The sequence below is a fragment of the Canis lupus genome, chromosome 11 (assembly GCF_048164855.1).
Source record: "Canis lupus baileyi chromosome 11, mCanLup2.hap1, whole genome shotgun sequence".
Taxonomy (NCBI): Eukaryota; Metazoa; Chordata; class Mammalia; order Carnivora; family Canidae; genus Canis; species Canis lupus.
Window position 1 is genome coordinate 3,956,137 of NC_132848.1, and position 19,166 is coordinate 3,975,302.

General features: G+C 52.2%; 2 long non-coding RNA genes across 2 annotated transcripts; both read left to right on the plus strand.

The window, feature by feature from the left end:
• Nucleotides 1–546: 546 nt before the first annotated feature.
• LOC140642431 (uncharacterized) lies at nt 547–5,818 on the plus strand. The gene is made up of 2 exons (XR_012038852.1): nt 547–723; nt 5,498–5,818. It is a non-coding gene; the product is annotated as an uncharacterized lncRNA (long non-coding RNA).
• Nucleotides 5,819–16,711: 10,893 nt separating this feature from the next.
• On the plus strand, nt 16,712–18,213 carry LOC140642121 (uncharacterized). Its single transcript, XR_012038671.1, has 3 exons — nt 16,712–16,779; nt 17,567–17,724; nt 17,839–18,213. It is a non-coding gene; the product is annotated as an uncharacterized lncRNA (long non-coding RNA).
• The last annotated feature ends 953 nt before the right edge of the window (nt 18,214–19,166 follow it).

Genomic DNA, 19,166 nt, shown 5'->3' on the forward strand with positions numbered 1-19,166 from the left:
AGGGAGGCGGCCTGTACGGAGGGCGGGCGGCCCGGGCAGCGGCTCCCCCGGGTGCCCCCGGCCCCGATCCCCCGGCAGCAGCTCCGGGCTCCTCAGTTTGGGTCCAACATGGAGAATCCGGAGCGAAAACAAGAGGAGGAAATGGGACACGGGGCGGTTTCCAGGCCCCCCCCTCCCCTCCGTACTCCGGATAAACAACCCGCGGCCGCGGCGCCCACCCCCGCGCGCCTCGCGGCTCGGGACGCCGCGTCTCCGCGGCCCGCCAGCGCCTCCCTCTCCGCGGCCCCGTCCTAGGCCCCAGGCCCCTCCACCTGCTAGCGGCCGGGGCCGCAGAACATCCGGAGCTTTGCTATTTTGTTACGGAAAAAGCGAATCCCCGAGGGGGGTGGGGTGGCGGGCGGGCAGGCTGGCGGGGGAGACTTGAAACCGCTCCGGCGCTCCGATTGGCCCTCGCGGAGAAAAGGGGCGTGGCCCCTCCTTACTATGCGGTGCGAGGACCCAACAACATTCCAGGCGCTGCGGCCCCGCCCCCGCCCCGCCCCCCGCGCGGCCGCGGCCTCCCCGGCCCTCGGCCACGCCCCCTCCCCAACTACTTAAAAGGACCCTCGGCGCGCTGGCTTCCCTCCTCCGGGCGGGTGTGCGCGCGTCTGGGCGTCGCTCCTCGCGTAAGGTGCGCTGGCTCCGCCCTTCGGGTGACCAGGGAAGCCGCGGATCCTCACCCAGGTCCGGCCAGGATGGGAGGGCTCGGGGCAGTTTTCCTACCTCCTGCTTGGCCCTCGAATCGTGGACGCACAGTTTCACATCAAAGTACAACCACTGAATCCCGAAAGGGATTTGGGGCAGGGAGCGGGGGCGCCGGACTCGGGACCCCGGAGCATCAGAACTGGAGATGACCTCTGGACGGTCTGACCCCTACAGTTCAAATGAGGCTTGAGTTGCAGGGCTTTGCCCAAAGTCGCTCGCTCGCTCGTTCCCATTCGGGGCTCACATGCTGTCCCCCCACCCTTCTCCTGTAGTCCCAGCCTCAGGTTAGATGGATAGAAGTCTCTAAGGGAAACGCTCTTGCTCCAGGGGCTCAATGCTGCCCCACCTCTTTGCTCTTAGGCCTCAGGCCCCCGGACCGTCATGGCCTTAGGTGAGGAGCATACACACACACCTTCCCTCCCAAGAAGTGAGAGCTCCAGAAAGGCAAGTTTCAGCCCAATATCAGGCCCCTTCCAGCGAGCTACATCTGTCCACAGGTGACAGAGGCTGCCTTCGGAGGAGGGGGACTAGGCTGGCCAGAGTGATGTAGAGTGAGACTGCACTAGGTGACGTCTGAGCTACTCCCAACCCTAATAGTCTATGATTTAATGGAACTCACATACCAAGGAAGGGGCTTCCAGAAGGGGTCTGGACTTCTCTGGTCTCTGGCAAGTTGGAGCAGATGATGGCCTTCCCTCTGCACTTCCTATTGCCCAGCCTGCACCAGGCCTCATGGCGGGTGGGGGTGGGAGGGGGGTGGGAGAACAAGTAGGTCACATCTTAAATCTCAAGGTACCATCAAATAGCTGCCCCGCCATGGTCCCTCCTTCAGGAGTACACGTGAGGTTGTGATGTGTAGCAGCCTGTGTGCCTTAATAGTGCTCAACAGTGCCTGGTTCTTCTGTTCCTACACACACACATACACAAAACCCTTTTATATAACACCATATTAATGGAAATGCTTTTTTTCCCAAAATGAAAGCTGTTACAGAAGATCTGAATGATGCTTATGTAACATTAAAAACTGAGTTTGGGTAGATCTTAATTCATTAACGGAAAAGGAAAGGGAGGAGTTCTTTTTTTCTTTTTTTTAAGATTTTATTTATTTGAGAAGGAAGGGGAGAGAGTGCACGCGTGAGCACATAAGCAGGGTGAGAAGCAGAGGGAGAAGGACAAGCAGACTCCATGCCCAGTGTAGAGCCTGACTGGGGGTGGGGTGGGGGGGTGGGGTGGGGGCGGCTTGGTCTCACAACCCTGAGATCATGACCTGAGCCAAAATCAGGAGTCAAACACTTAATGGGACACTTAACCCACTGAGCCACCCAGGTGCCCCAGGGATGCATTCTTACATATTTATCTCCCATCATTATTAAAAGATCACTAAATCAGTAGGGTTCTTAAAGATAAAGCTTGAATAGTCAGGTTATGGTGGGGGGCCACTTTTGAGGCCACCCCGCCCCCCTTCAGCAAGGTAGTTCGGTTGGGATGGGAGGAGGAAGGGTGCAGGCAGGAGCTGAGAATAGAGGGTTGAGAGAGACCTGCTACCTCCAGCTGTGTACTGGTGGGTAGGACACTCCATCTCTCTGGGCTTCTGTTTCTCATCCATAGAGACCATCCCTCCCCCCTTCATAGTTTACAAAGTACTTTCACCTACACTCTTCTGTCTCATTTAATCTCTCATTTCTTTGAGGCTGACAGAGCAGTTTTATGCCCATTTTGTCCATGAGGAGACAGGGTCTGGAAAGGTTAATTGACTTACCCTAAGGTTTCTTACAAACTTATTTTTTTTTATTTTTTTTATTTTTTTTATGATAGTCACAGAGAGAGAGAGAGAGAGAGGGAGAGGCAGAGACACAGGCAGAGGGAGAAGCAGGCTCCATGCACCGGGAGCCCGACGTGGGATTCGATCCCGGGTCTCCAGGATCGCGCCCTGGGCCAAAGGCAGGCGCTAAACCGCTGCGCCACCCAGGGATCCCTTTTTTTTTTTTTTTTAATTTTTTTTTTTTATTTGTCTTACAAACTTATTAAGAGGAGGAGGCAGGACGAGAATTTGTCTTTAGACTTTTAAGACTAGAACTCTTGAACCTTTTCCAGAGTTCTTTTCCTATGTACAGGAAATAGGAGGAAATATTAGAACCTAGTCACTGTCTTTTCTTGCTAAGAACTCTAATTGCATCACCTCCTTGGGAAATCCTCCCAGATACCCACTCTCACATTAGCCCTTTATAGCCTCCTACACACTCTCTTAGAGCACTTAACATTTTGCCTTGCCACTGGCAGTTTGCTTATCAGCTTCCAAGCCAGAAGATGGGTTGAGATTATTGAGACTAATGAATTATGTATTATTTATTAGTGTGTCTCTTGTATCTAGCATGGTACTTGCCACAGGGCAGGTAGCCTTACACGCCTGCTATATAAGTCTTGATTCTGTGTCTTAACCAGTGCTCTTTTGCACAGGAGTTCAGAGAACCACAGCAAAAAACACATTTAATATTGTAAGAGAACTGAAACAAGTTTCATGGAACAGCACTTCCCCTGCTGTGTACATGCACTCTGATATTTTCTTTTCTTTTTGAAAAAAGATTTATTCATTTATTCGAGGGAGAGAAAGAGAGAGGGAGGGAGGGTGAACATGTGTGAGTGCGTGTGTGTCGGGGGAGGTGGAGCGGGAGAGACTCTTCAAGCAGACTCCTCGCTCAGTGGCCTCGACCTCACAGCCCACGGGATCATGACCTGAGCCGAAATCAAGAGGTGGACTTAACTGACTGAGCCACCCGGGCGCCCCTTGATAATTTCTACTGTACTTCATGTTTTCAAGATGCTGGCCATGATCCCCTAAGTTGATTTCATGACCCACTACCAGGTAGTGACTTAAAGTTGGAATAATACTGCTTTCATCTCCTGTCCTAGAAGCATTCTTTGTGTAGGGTCTACTTGTCCCTAAAAGATGCGGAGGAGATGGCATTCAAGTACCCATTTTTCTGAGGTCAAGGAGGGTCTTATATATAAGAAAATAGATAGGGGCGCCTGGGTGGCTCGGTGGGTTAAGCGTCTGCCTGCAGCTCAAGTCATGCAGCCCCTGTGTTAAGCTCCCTGCTCAGCAGGGAATCTGCTTTTCTTTCTCCCTTTGTGCTCTCGCTCTCTCAAGTAAATAAATAAAATCTTAAAAAAAAAAAAAAAGAAAAGAAAAAAAGAAAAGAAAAGAAAGAATGAAAATAGAAACCTTTCCAAGATTAGAGAGAGGCACAAGGGTGCAAATAGAATCTAGGGTGGGGCCAATAGATGAGGGAAGGTCCCTGAGAGGCCTGGTGGGAACCTTTCTGCCTCCAGAAATTAAAAGGTAGTGCCAGCTTTACTAGAGCCTGGAACCCCCAAACACCGGTAGGCCGTTGGCCTCTTACTGCTCTGCCCCCAGATGATAGGTTTCCACCGGAGAAAGCTCTCTGTTAAGGGGGTGGGGAGCGTGGGAGGCAAGTGGCCATTCCCACCTCCGCCTAAAACAGCCTCTTCATTAACCTCCTGCCTCTAGGCCCCAGGCCAGTTGCTGGCTGTGTGACTTTGGGTAGGCTTAGGGGGAGTTTAAGGGTGACAGTTGCAGCCAGGGCTCTCTGGGCCTGACAGCTCCCCCAAGAGAGCTCACCTACCTGTTTCACCCCTTTACCTCACCTGGAGGGTTGGTGAGAGGCATATGAAGACAGAAGCACCCCCCTTCCCCACTCCCACCAAGTGCCAGAACACTGGGGTGGCGAGGGTGGGGCTCGAAGGAGCAGCTGTCCCTGTCTGTCTGTTGTGGCCACTGTGAACTGGACCCAGTAATCCTGACGCCAGGCTTTGGGAAAGGGAAACGGAGCTGGAGGCCCTTCCTCTCGGGGAGATCATGCTCTCCAGAGCCCTGCCCCTTCCACTGCAGAAAATAAACACAGGGTTGGGCCCAGGGAGACCTTTCATGACCTTCTGATGTCACTGAAATGTTCCATTTAAAAAAAGGTTTATTTTTATGACAAACGGAACACATCCATTTTCTTGGTTTCTCTAATTGTTCCTGCAGAGTCTCGGTTCCGTTTTGTATTGTAACTAGGAAGGTGGGGTCTCAGTGCCAGGGGTCCAGAGCCCCGCGCCCTCCTGCCATGAGGCTTGTTTGGTCCTGTCCCGCTGCTCAGGGCAAGGTTCTGAGGGGGTGGCGGCGTGGGGTGGGGTGGGTTGGGTGGAGGGAGGGAGAACCAGTTACCAGTTGGTGGGGATGTCAGACCCTGGGGGGGGGGCACTGGGGAGGAGCTAATGGCAGTGGGTATCGCTTCTCTGTGGAGCTCCTGGAACACCTCACTGGGGAAGATGTGTTCTGCAAGGTGCAGGCGTGCGCATCTTCCCGACCCTGCCATGCACTTAGCCTCTTGACGGCCTTCCTCATATCAAAGGGGATAACACTAGTACCGACCTCATAGGTTACTGCGGGACTTAAAGGAGACGGGATGTGAAGAGTTAGTGCCTGAAATGGTGGAAGTGATGAGTAAATATTACTCTTACCGTCACCCCCTCTCCTCCAGGCCTGTTCCTTCTGCATCTGCTCAGTTCCCTGAGCCAGAAACCTGAGGTCACCCAAGACTCTTCCTCCCCACTCATGTCTACCCCCAACCAGTCCTGAGGACCAAGGACTCTTCCCCTCCCAAGTTCTGTTACTGAGGCCTTGCCTTCTTTCCCTTCCCTGAGGTAGAGGCTGGCGGCAGGCTCCTAACCAACCTCTTTCCTTCTCTAGGTCCCAAATTCCAATCCTGGCTCTCCTAGAAGATGCAGATCTCATCGTGTCTATGTGGAACTTTCGGGATGAAGTTCAGGTGTCTAGCTGGGCACAGATGGTCCCGAAGATCTGGCTCCTGTTGGCTTACCTGCCCCTTCTACCACACCTTCCACACACCCACCCATGCTTCCGTCCAGAGGAACCAAGCACCTGTGATTCTTTGACACCTTTTGCCTCCATACCTTTGCACACATGGTTCTTTCTGCCTGGATGCCTTGCTTCTCTGTGGATGACGACTCACCCTTTCAAATACGTTTCAGTTGCCCCTTCTTCCTCAAATCCTCTCATGTCTGTGTTAGATGCTGCTTTGTGCTATTTTCATTCTGGTTTTCTGGACTGCCTACCCCCCCTCCCTCCAGCATAAGTTCCTTGAAGGCAGGCACTGCCTTTCTGCAAGCCGAGTGCACGCAGTAGGCTCTGTGGGAAGCCAGTCCCAGTAGGCATCTTCCTCCTTGGGCACTGAGCCGCGAAGGCTGGGAGGCAGGATGCCAGCCTCCTGGCACTTTTTCTACCACCCAGGAAGTGGCACTCTGGGACCTAGAGTGGATCTAGCCCTGAGGAGCCTAGGACTACCCGGAGCTTCGGCAGCTAGATGGAAGCCAACAGGGGCTTGGTGACACCAACAGACACACCTGGCCCAGGCATTCGGAAAGGGCCCCAGAGGGCTTGTTAGGGGGACGGGCCTGCGCCAGGGCAGCCCCTAGACCTCTTTGTCCCTTGGTCAGTGAGCAAGAGAGTGTGAGATGAAAACAAATGGGACTATTTGGGGCGGTGCTGGCAGGCCTGCCCTAGCCTCCCGCCTCCCTCAATCCAGGGTCCTCTGGGGCACAGCCCCCCCCTTTCTTATCACTCAGTCCTAGGTGGCCCTGGGGCCTGCGCCCCCCTGCAGCCACTAATCACCAGCTCCACCCTTCTCCCGAATGGGGAAGCCACTGGAGCAGATTGAGCTTCTGGGCCGCATGTACAGGTTCCTTAGGCGAAGCCCAGCGTCCTGCCTCCCTCACTTCCCACCCTCCCTGCTCGCGGCAGGCCCCCAACAGCCAGTAGGGCCGGTGGGAAAGGAAAGAGGGGGCCGCTCCTGCGCCCCAGCCCCAGCCATCCAGTCATTGGGGCCCAGGTGTGGCCCCTCCCTCCACAGCCCCTCACCGGCCCTCCCCGCCAGGGGCACAGCTTGGGTCCCACATCCCCCACCCCAGGAGCACAGCTTGGGTCCCACACACCCTCCCGTGGCCCTTTGAGGTCACGTGGCATGGCATGGGGGTGGGGGGGGCAGGACGCCCCTGACCCAGTCTGGCAGCCTCGAGGTTTTCAGAATCAGCGCTGCCGATTCTGGGCCTTTCTCCCCAGACCTAGCGTGGGCCAGGTTGGCTTTGGCTTCTGGAGCCCAGGGAGTGCCGCCCGGCGGGGGTTTACCTTCCAGCACCTACTATGTGTCTAGCTCCTGCTTGGCGTCCCCAGGCCTGGTGCATATCCTTCCTTCTGAGAGGCACTAACAGGGAGTGTCCGAGGCAGCCCTGAGGCCTGGGATCTCCGCTCCGAAGACCCGGTAGGGCCGATCTCTTAGCTCCGGGCCGGCGTAGGTATCCTGTTAGGCCAAGCCCAGGACTAAGCGTGTTCCCTCTGGTTAGCCTGGGTTCCAGGCCTCGGAGAGCTGTACTTTGGGTGGGGGGGACAGGGAGACCAAGAGGGAATAGCTTGCTCCTGGGCTGGGCGGGCGGTCCCTAGACTGCTCACTCCATCCTAGTGGCAACTCCTAGTTAGAAAGCCCCGTACTGGAGCTGACCCTGGTCACACCAAGAGGCTTTGGCTTCTTTTTGGGGTTGAGGTGGGGAGCGAATGGCTTGGAAGGAGAGGTATGGGCCACAGCCACTGGGCTTGGGAGATGGGACCTTGGAGGAAGGAGCACAGTGGGAGAAGGGCATTGGCAGAAGGGAGCCTCGTGTTGAATGCAGGGAGAGGCCTGCATTTTTTTGTGAATCATTAATTCACTCGTTCAAATATTTATTGAGCCCTTCCTGAATGTGGTCCTTAACCACTTGCATACTCATTGACTTGCATAATCATCAGCCTGTCTCCGGGCTTCAGTAAGTAAGACAGGATTCCCGCCCTCCTAGAGTTTACAGTCTAGCGGGAAAGCCAAGCACAGGGGGGGCATTCGCAGTGCCAAGGGCATCAGTAGGGAAGAGAGGCTGTGGAGAGGAGGAGGGCTTAGACCAGATTAGGGGGAGGAGGAGGCTAGCTAAAAAAGTGTTATGTAAGCTGAGGCCCAAAGTATAAACCATCCTTAATCTGTTGCGCTGAGAGTGGAGAAGGAAGAATGAATAGCCTTCCAGGTAGAGGGCACAGTGCATGCAAAGTCCCAGGGGCACATCCTGGAAGCTGCCAGTGAAGTAGGGTCGGCATACGGCCCCTCAGTTTGCTGGCTGACAAAACAGGAGATGGGGAGATTGCATTTGGGAGAGGAAGAGGGCTGAGCTGATAAATAATGCCACCTGGGAAGGTGCCCCTTGGAGTCCACACAGAGTCCTGCAGGAGTGCCGTAGTGGAGGATGTGACACCTCCTTTTATAGTTGCTTTATAAAATCAATATTTATTTTTATCAAGATCCTACATACACACAGCTTAGAAAATCAAATAGTTCTGAAGGGCTGTAACAAAAACAGAAGTCCCCTGGCCTTTTTCCCAATCTTTATCCTTCTCCCTTGGGGCAACCACTTTCAACTGTTTCAGCTGTTTCTACTGGTATTTCCTTCCTTATTTCTAAATAATATATGCACTGCCATTCTGGATTCATCGAGCTAATTGGTTGACTTCTTGTTTCGGTAGATGCGGATTTTGATTCCTGCTCTCCGCTTCCCTACCCCACCCCCTTTATGTCTATATCATAATTTATGGTTCAATCCATGTTCAGTGATTGCATTATTGACTTTGAAAATGTTGTTTACTTTTGAGACAAGTATTCTGGTTATATTTCCTCTTCTAATATAACTTTTTGTTGCATGCTCTGTTTACATTTCCTTTCTTGTACAACTTTCTTGTTTTTCCTGGAGTTAATTGCCTCATTTTTTTCTGTGCTTGGTTTTCTTTGAATCTCTGGTTCTGTCTTCCCACACCCTTCAACAGTTCTGTAAAACGCCTTCTCAGTACAATTTTGCATATGGCCAAACCTGTCACATAATCTTACCGGTTCTGTTTTGTTTTTCCTTGGAGACTTGTGTCTCGGGGTGCCGCATCCTTCCACTTTTCTCTGGATGCATTGCTCTCGAGGTCTGTAGCACATCTGTCACCCTCGGACTTTCCCTTTCCATTGCCAGTAGTTAAGAATTCCCTTTGCCCTTTTCCTCTTTCAAGGACTCTGTGTCTTTCTCTGTTAACTTCCTTGTTTGGATGAAACACATGCTCCAGTAGCTTCTTCTGAGAGTGCCTGGGAGGTATAACATTTCAGAGACTTTTGCATACCTGAAGCGGTTTTGTCCCACCCTCGCTTTTGATTCATAGTTTTGGCTGGGTATAGAATTTTAGGTTGAAAATAATTTTCCTGCAGAATTTTGAGGATGTTGCTCCTTTGCCGTACAGTTTCTACAATTTTGCAGCTGAGACGTCTCATGGACTTTGAATTCACCTCCCTCCCCCACCCCGCCCCCACTTTTAGGATTTTCTCTTTTATCCCTGATATATTAAAACATCACAGTGTGGGTCATTTTTTATGGCACTCTATGGGACTCTTTAATCTAACAGTGGTTTTCAAAGTGTGGTCCCCAGATTGGTAGCATCAGTGGGAACATGTTAGCCGTCTATGCGGATTGTGAGCCCCACCTCACATCTAATGGATAGAAGCTCTGGTTAGGTCCCAGCAAACTGTGTTTTGTTATTGTTGCTATTTTATTGAGAGATATTTGACATATTACATTATGTTAGTTTCAGGTGTACAAGATAATGATTTTATATTTGTATACACTCTGAAATGATCACCACATGAAGTCGAGTTAACATTTGCTGCCATACAGAGTTACACATTTATTTCTGATGAGAACCTTTAAGATCTACTCTCTTAGCAACTTGCAAATATGTGATACAGTACTATTAGCTGTAGTCACCACGCTGCACAACGTGTCCCTGTGACTTACTTATAACTGGAAGTTTGTACCTCTTGACTCCCTTTACCCACTTGGCTTACTTCCACCCCCAGCCTTTGTCTTTTTTTAAATTATTTTTATTTTTTAAAGACTTTATTTATTCATGAGAGAGAGAGAGAGAGAGACAGGCAGAGGGAGAAGCAGGCCCCATGCAGGGAGCCCTATGTGGGACTCGATCCTGGGACTCCAGGATCATGCCCTGGGCTGAAGGCCGTGTTAAACCGCTGAGCCACCGGGGCTGCCCCACTCCCAGCCTTTGGCAAACAGCAGCCTGTTTTCTGTGTCTGTGAGCTTGGTTTTTTTGTTTGCTTGTTTTTTTAGATTCCATGTATAAAGATCATACAGCATTTGTCTTTCTCTGACTTCTTTCATTTAGTGTAATGCCGTCAAGGTGCATCCATGTCACAGATGGCAAGATTTCCTTCTTTTTTATGGCTGAATAATATTCTATATTAATATATATTTACACATAAAATCTATGTTTTAACAATCCCCCCAGGTATTTTTGTGCATGCTAAAGTTTAAGAACCTCTGTTTTAGCAATTTATGTCTTTACTTCTGGGAATTTCTTGATTTTTTAAAGATTTATTTATTCATGAGAGACACTGAGAGAGAGGCAGAGACAAAGGCAGAGGGAGAAGCAGGCTCCCTTCGAGAAGCCTGATGTGGGATTCAATCCCAGGACCCTGGGATCATGACTTGAGCCAAAGGTAGATGTTCAACCACTGATTTCTTTATTATTTCTTTGAAATGTCTGCAACTTCTATTATTTGGATACTGGATCTCTTGGATTGATCCTTTAACTTTCTTTCTTTCTTTCTTTCTTACTTTCTTTCTTTCCTTCTTTTTCTTTCTTTCTTTCTTCTTTCTTTTTTATGATTTTATTTATTTATTTGATACAGAAGACAAAGCACAAGCAGGGGGAGCAGCAGAGGGTGAGGGAGAAACAGGCTCTCTACCAAACAAGGAGCCCAATGTGGGGCTCGATCCCAGGACGCTGGGATCGTGACCTGAGCTGAAGGCAGATGCTTGACTGACTGAGCCACCCAATTCCCTTGATCCTTTAATTTTCTTATGATTTCTCTTTTATTGGCCATCTCTTTTTTCTGTTTTCTGGGAGATTTTGTCAATGTTCTATTCCAATCCATTTACTAAGTATGTTGTTACCAACAGTTTTCTTTTTTCTTTTTTTTTATTAATTTTCAAGAGTGCTTTCATGTTCCCTGTTTTTTCTTTTCTTTTCTTTTTGAATGGTTTCATGTTCTTGGTTCTCTGTATGCATGCAGTATCTTCTCTCTGAGGATATGAATTTGAAATAGTCTTCCTCCTATATTGTTTGTTTCCTCTGATTTCACTTTTTTAAAAAAAGGTTTTCATTTATTTATTCATGTGAGACAGAGAGAGAGAGAGAGAGAGAGGCAGAGACATAGGCAGAAGGAGAAGCAGGCACCCTGCGGGGAGCCTGATGAGGGATTCAATCCCAGGACCCTGGGATTAGGCCCTAAATCGCAGGCAGACGCTCAACCACTGAGCCACCCAGGTTTCCCGGATTTCACATTTTCTGTTTTGGTATGTATCACATTGGAGACTTTCCACAGAGGTCTGGTCTTCCTTGGCCATCCATTCATATTTGAGAAGAAGGCAGTGACGCAGTCAGAAACTCTCAGTGTGGGCTCCCTGAGGCCAGGGAGGTGGCTGGCTGGTCTCTTTCACTGAGGAGCCCCACCTGTCAGTATCAGTGGCACAGTTTGGTTTTTCTAGAATAGAGTCCTTTAGTCTCCAGCTTGAAGGTTATAAGCCCACCTGCCCAGAGTCCTAGAGCTCGGTGGAGCCTGGGAAGGGGGGAGCAGTGTGTGGCAAGTGTGCTGAGTGACACAGTTCAGAACGCTGACTTCCACTGAGTCTTTGCTGCCCTTCCTTCTTCTCCACTGCCTCCCCCAGGAAGGTTCAGTATCTCCAGAATCCATCTTCCTGTTTCCTGCATGAGTGGGGAAGGGGACACAATAAATCATTTGATGATGTTGGATACAGCTGACTTTCCTGACTGTCGAATTGCTCTTTAAATAGATCTTTGAACAGGCCCCCAGTTTTTAGACCCCCATCTAGTAACTCTAGTAAACTAGAGTTTACTTGCAACGTCCAATTCCCAAGCTTCTCTGGGGTTCTGAAAGAAGAGTCAGCTTGCTGCTGCTTCTTCTCCTTTTTTTTTTTTTTATTTTTATTTTCTTTATTTATTTGACAGAAAGAAAGAAGACAAGCAGGGAGAGCAGGAGAGGGAGAAGCTGAGCAGAGAGCCTAGTGCAGGGCTTGATCCCAGGACCCGGGGATCATGACCTGAGCAGAAGGCAGACACTTCACCACCCAAGCCACCCAGGCACCCACCTCATCAGCTTGCTTCTTATGGGTATGTGCCTCTGGACATTTTGGGCCTGCCCTTCTTAGTCATTTGCCACTTTTGCATACACCTTCTGTTTTCATATGATGTGATTTGGGATTTTAAATGTCTCCTAGTTTAGCTAAAGATGGAGTTTGGGTTTCTATTCCTTATTCTCCATGTCATTTTTGGGGGGGGGGTGATTTTTGAGGAAAGAAGGAGATGGAAAGAGCTTTCCTCCACCATCTTATGACCAGAAGTCAGAGCTGTCTCTTGAGGTAGGTGATAGTGATGTCTGTGCCCAACACTCTTGCTGCTCTGACAAAGAGGGAGTGGGTTATCTGTAGGAGAAAGGTGAGCAGGGGGCAGAGAGGAGCTTCCAGAACTTTGAAGAGCTGCTCTGGGAACTTGACTGGAGATCCCTCAGGTGTGACAAGGATTCCTGGGCCCCAGGGAGGTCTAGTCGAGGTGAGACACTGAGAATCAGTGGTGAGTATAGCATGGGACAAGGATGGAGGTGGTGAGCAGTGGGAAGTAAGCTCCAGCTCACAGGAAGAGCGGGAAAGAGGTGAGGATGGGGGAATATTCTAGAGCCAGAGAAAGAGGCAGCAGAGTGTCTGGCCTTGAGGCGGGCTATTCACCACGAGGCAGAAGAGGATAAGACAAGATTGAGAACCTCCAGTGAGATGTTGATTGTGGGCCAGGGACTGGATCACGTTCTTCAGGTGCAGGTGGAGCAGTGGGGGCAGTGGGAGCAGTGGGGGCAGTGGGAGCAGGGAAACAAGAGGAGGAAGGAAAGGAGTCTAAGGTCCCCGCAGGAAGTTCTGACTCTCAGGACTAGGGGGGTGGGGCAGGTCTGAGTGATGATGGAGGAGGGGGAGCTGCTCAGGAACAGAGCCACAGAGCAGCGTGTCCCCAAGGGTGAGAGGGGAGGGGGACGAAACAGCTGTGCACCTGCTCAAGGTTCCTGAAGGGAAGGCAGCCGGTGGGAGAGGCCCGTCATCTAGATGCACGGCCCCCGGAGAGGAAGGAGAGGACTTTATTTTATTTTATTATTATTTTAAAGTATTTATTTATGTATTCACGAGAGACACAGAGAGAGAGGCAGAGACCCGGCAGAGGGAGAAGCAGGCTCCATGTAGAGAGCCCGAAGCGGGACTCGATCCCGGGACCCCGGGGTCATGCCCTGGGCTGCAGGCCGACTGGACCACTGAGCCCCCCGGCGCCCTGGAGGGAGAGAGTTTCACGAAGGACGGTGGTCCCTCGAGTCCAGTCCAGTGTGTACGCGCCGTGCCCGGGTGCCCGCCGAGGGCCGCGGAGCTGGGGTGCACTCGTGGGCCACCCGCCTGAGCTCCGACGGCCCACCTCCCAGACCCGCTGGCATCTCCAGGCCTTCCGCCGCCTTTTTTTCTGTTGCTGTGAGCCCTGATTTTGCTCCTGGACTTACCCTGCCCTCCCGGGGAAGGAGCCCCCCTCTGCCCCAGGAGAGGAACACCAATGGGTGGCAGCGGCCCGTCGGGGTGCTTCTCTCTCTCCCAGCAAGTGGTTCAGGCCCTGGTGTGGGGTGCAGCCTGGCCTGGGAGCCCCACTAGGCCGGGGCTCCTGACAGGGCCACAGGCTGCAAGTTTGAGTGGGGTCTGGACTTTACAAAAGGTGGGATTAACTCTCTCTGCCTCTGGAAAACGAGGCACTTGCCCATGGTCTAAGTCACTTTGCATTGGTCTTCTGTGGCTTTCAACCAAGGGCCCTAACTCTCACATAAATACCAAGCGTCTTCCTGGGCATTTGAGGGAGGTGATCAAGGGGGAAATAGGCTGATGGCTAACAGGGTAGCATTAATAGGATTTCAAAATAAAGGAGGCCGATGGATCTTTTGGAGACAGAAGAATTACCTAATAGATGAGGATTGATGTGAGGGGGCGCTGGGTGGCTCAGCCGGCTAAGCGTCTGCCTTCTGCTCGGGTCATGATCCCGGGGTCCTGAGACTGAGTCTGCTTCTCCCTCTCCCTCTGCCTGCTGCTCCCCTGCTTGGGCTTTCTTCCTCTCTCAAACAAAGCTGAGAATTGACCGAAAGGGCTAGAGAGAAGGGGAACAGCCCAGGGAAGTGGTCACCACTCATTAAGCAGACATTGCTGTATCCTGGGCACCGTGAAAGGGGCAAGGATGTAACGAGCAGAAGGCAAGCTCCCCTACTGTAGCCAAACCTTCAGACCATGAGCACACAAATAACAAACAGGATAAGATGATGTAAGGTAATTGTAGGGGTGGTGGTGGTTAATTCTGAGAGATGGTAGTCAAGGATGTCCCCTCTGAAGACGAGACCCGAAGGGAGAATGAGCCAGCCATGTGAATAACAACATAGAGATTTCCCGAAAATGGGGATCCCTGGGTGGTGCAGCAGTTTAGCGCCTGCCTTTGGCCCAGGGCGCGATCCTGGAGACCAGGGATCGAATCCCACATCGGGCTACCGGTGCATGGAGCCTGCTTCTCCCTCTGCCTGTGTCTCTGCCTCTCTCTCTCTCTGTGTGTGTGACTATCATAAATAAATAAAAATTAAAAAAAAAAAAAAAAAAAGAGATTTCCCGAAAATGTTTCAGGCCAGCAGTCAGGAGTTGAGCGACCGTTCCAGAAAGGGAAAAGGCGGCAGTAAAGCTGGCCTTGGAGGCTCGTGTGGGCCAGGAGTGACCGAGTAGCTGGAGACCTCCCTGGTGGCAGGACAGGCTGGGAACTTCAGTGTCACTGACTTTCTAGAGGCTGGAATGGTTTGAATGGAGTATTTGGAGCGAGAGCCTGCGGGTTGAAGGAAAGACATTTGGGGCCAGCGGATGACCTGGTCTCTGAGTGCTCAGCGACTTCCTTTTGCCCATCCGGTCCGGAGTTCCAGCCTGTTCCCCAGTTTTAATAAGTCTTCGTTGGGCTGCTGTCACAGAATGCCACAGACTGGGTGAGACGTGTATGTCTCCCAGTTCTGCAGGCTGGGAAGTCCAAGATCATGGTGCTGGCAGCTGCAGTGTCTGGTGCGGGCCTGCTTCAGACATGGCTGGCTTCTGTCCTCACATGGCAGGAGGAGCAGGAGAGCTCTGGGGGGGCAGGGGGGGTGTCTAATCCATTCATGAGGCTCCTGACCTAATCACATCCCCAAGGCCCAGCCTTAGGATCTCAACATATGAAGCTCGTGGGGAGACACATTCAGGGCACAAAACACAGCTCTGCTGGGTCAATAAGCACCTCCAGTGTTTGCTCCAAGTGTGGCTTCCGCTGGTTGGTGGTGTGGGGTGGATACCCCAACAGAAAGACCTGGCCTCCAGGAGCTTCCTGGTCAAGGATTCAAGAATATTGCATCCAAAACAATTAGAAAACACTTTATCAGCAGAAAATCAAGAACACCCGTAGGGTTCTAGACCATGGGTGGCCATCCCAAGCCCCCTACTGCATTGGTCACAACCTGCCAACCTAGCACCAGTAGCCCTCTCTTCTGGCCCACTGCTCCTTCTTCTCCTAGGGCCAAGGGTGGCCTATTTCTTACTGAGCCCCCCGCTCCAGGCCCCTATAGGGGTAATTCATCCAGTTGGAGCCTGACACATGATTTCTGCTCATTCACTGCTGCCTTCCTCTAGTCTCCTGGGGATGTGAAGGAGGAGGACGGAGGTACCAGTCAGCCGGATTCGGAGTCCTTTGCCCAGAGGTGACATCGCCACGGTTTGCTCTTCAGGAGCCTACCTGGCACAAGGTCCTAGGTTTGGGGGTCCTGTAGCTGAACAAATAAGAAAAATGTTGATTGCTTACCATGTTAGTCTGTTGAAGAGGCAGGCTACAGCATTTTTCTTGTATTATCTCATTAAATTCGCACAACAATCCTAGAAGGTGGGGACTTTATTCTACTTCACAGTTGAAGACACTAAGGCATGGGGAGGTGAAGTCACGTGTCCTCGTCAAATCACCAGTAAGTGGTGCAGCCAAGATTTGAACCCAAGCAGCCTGACTGCAGCATCTCGGGTTGACACCATTGTACATGCTGCCAAATTGGCTCATTCTAGGAATTTCCCTTCTTGCCACAACATTGAGAACTGAGCTGGAGGCCATTCTGAGCAAGGACCAGTTCCCCTCCTCCCTGTGTGAAGGGAGGGAGTTGGGATCCAAGAGAAGAGGAATTCCAGAAAAGACACTGCCATATTGGCCATTTTTCCATAATGCTCCCCAGGCAGGGGATCTTACTTCTGATTTGCCAGGTGTCTCTCTGTTCTTCTAATTAACACCAGAGTCAGCCCCTCGCCAGGGTCCTGCCTGTAGCTGGATGCATGACCCTGTGGCTCCTGGGGCCAGTCTTCTGGGAGAGCCAGAGAGGACAAAGCAGTACCAACTCGGGTGGAGTTTCCTGTGGTGATGATCCCTTTGCCTCATCTATAAAAAGCTCTGGTATGATCTACCCCATTTATGGTGGAGGCCGGGATGGCGGAGTGTGCGGGAGGAGGAAAAATCAAGCTGAAACAGCTCCTCTTTGCCTCCCTGGATTCTCTTCCAAAATGCTGTCAGCACTGCCAGTTGGAAAATATTTTTCTCCCTCCCTTTGTCTTCTTTCTTATTTAAAAAAAAAAAAAAAAAAGCCATCTGGTGTCAAATTCACTCCTGGCACATCATAAAGGGTAGCACTAAAAATGTCCCTGAAAAACTAAAAGCAAAACCGCAGCAGTACACGCGGGATGGAATCTCAGCAGCCCAGAATTTCCGAGGTGCCGGGGGCCTGGGAGAGCAACCGTCTGGCTGGACCGAGGAGGAAACTGAGGCGGGGCGGGGCGGGGTGGGGGTGGGGGTGGGGGTGGGGGTAAGGTCACTCTTTCCAAAGGTTCCTCGAGCGCCTCTGGCTTCACGCTGCGCCCTGCAGCGTGGGGGCCCGAGCGTCCCCGGCAGACCCCTAACTGTCCCCCCATGGCTGCGGCCCGGCGGGGGCTGGGGCGAGGTGCGCCCGGGAGCCCCCGCAGCCCCCGCTCCGCGTTCCTCCGCCGCAGCCACCACTCCCCGAGGGCGCTGGGCCCCGGCCAGGTGGGCGCGGCCGGCTCTCCTCCTCCTCCTCCCCCCGCCCCCCCCCCCCCCCCGCGCAGCCCCGCGGGGGCCGCCTGCAGAGCGCAGCGAGGTCCCTGCCCCCCCACCCCGCCCCCCGCCCCCACCGGGAGAGGACCGGTCCCTGCGCCCCCCACCCACTGGGAGAGGATCGTCCCTACACCCCCACCCCCGACCTCCCACCGGGAGAGGACCAGTCCCTGCGCGCCCCCCACAACCACCGGGAGAGGACACGTCCCTGTGCGCCACCCCCCCGCCCCCCCGCTGGGAGAGGACCAGTCCCTGTGCGCCCCCTACAACCACCGGGAGAGGACCAGTCCCTGCCCCCCCAGCGGAGTCTGCCGCGGGGGGTGGGGGGTGGGGGGCCTGGCGGATTGCAGCGCCGACCTCCCCGCCGCTGTGGCCAGACTCCTGAGTGCCCGGTGGGTGCGTGGGCTTGACCTTGGCCGTGTCCCGCAGCTGGTGGTCCCCGCCGGCCACCACCCCGTCTGGCGCTCTGCGCGGGGTGAGCGTGCAAACTTGGAGTTGCTGCTCCAGTTCTGAGGATTCTGTGACGCGGAGAGAGGAGGGTGTGCAGGACCACAGAAGAAAGATCTAACCCAGTTCTTGGCCTGAATGTAAATATTTACAATCCTATTAATACTGGCGCTTTAAATACCCGCTCCTGCCCATTGAGCACCAGCGGCTATCTCTGGGGCAGAGCTGGTTTCTCACCATTTCCCCTATTTTAGGAACTCGAGAGCCCAGGCACCTAGTGCCACGAGGAGTCAGAAGTCCCTCCGGAGCTAGCCCAACTGAGCACCCTCCCCGGAGCCACCTGGGGCTGCTGACCTCACAAGTCAGGCAGAGCCCTTCCTGCACCCTGACCGGACCAGGAACAGGCCCGGCTTCCCCTGCTCCTGTGCTGGAGCCTGGAGGGTGGAGTGGGATTAGATAAAATTAAGCTCCCAACCCACTGAAATAGAAGGTCCGGCTGGGATTTGGCCATTTTGTTTACGGGCATATCCCTGGCCCTGAGAACAATGCTTGGCGCATAGTAGCTGCTCAGTAAATATTTGAGCGGCTGAATGACTATAATAAAAGTCTTCAGATTCTTAAGAATTAAACACATATCCTCTCTTCTTGCTCCTTTACCCTCCATATAAATTCATGCTTTTTTTTCTCTTCCTGCCTCTTAAATCTCGAGCTTCGGTTTTAAAGACCTTGTGTGTTGTGTTTTATTTTAGCTTATCTGGAATAATTTTAGACTTGCAGCAAAGTTGCAAAGATAGCATAAAGACTTCTCATGTACTCTTCATGCAGCTTCCCCCACAGTTAATACGTGAGGTCACCATGGTGCATTTGCCACAATGAAGAAATTAGCATTGGTACATTACCATTAACCAGACAACGTACTTTACTTGGATTTTCGTGTTTTTCCACTCATCTCCTTTTTCTGTTCCAAGATCCAATCCGGGAATAGCTCCTTGAATTTTAGACTGGAAGACTTTTTTTTTGGAAGATTTTTAATATGTAATCCAGATCTTACCGTGTAGGGTCTCTCTCCTTGGCACTGACCCAGGGGACAGAGTCCCTGGCACTAGGCTGAGCTTCCTGTCCTGGGGGCCTAGGAAACACCTTGAGCCCTGGATTTCCTGAGAGCGATATTAAGGGATTCCTCCTGGGTCTGCTTGCCGTCTCTGGTAGCATCTGGTACAAATCTGGACCCTGAGGGCTGCCCTGGGTCTTCCTCCCTCCCCCCACACCCCCACCACGCACATCCCAGAAAGAAGATGTACATGCTGCTCCCCGTGACCTGCCCCAGGTCTCCATTTCCTTTAGGACCTGACCCTTCCCTGTGTCCCTCATTACTTGGCATCCATTCCTCCGTCTCATGAGGGACAGACCCCATTCACTTCTCCCAGCCTCACTCTCCTTTTCCTCCATCCTGGAATCATCTTCTAGCCTGAAGTCCTCAGAGAAGCAACTTCTGGTTTGGACTATGTTACTTGCTCACAGCTCACCATCGAGCTAGCCTTGGGATTGGAGATGAGTGGAATGAGGGACACTCCATTTATTC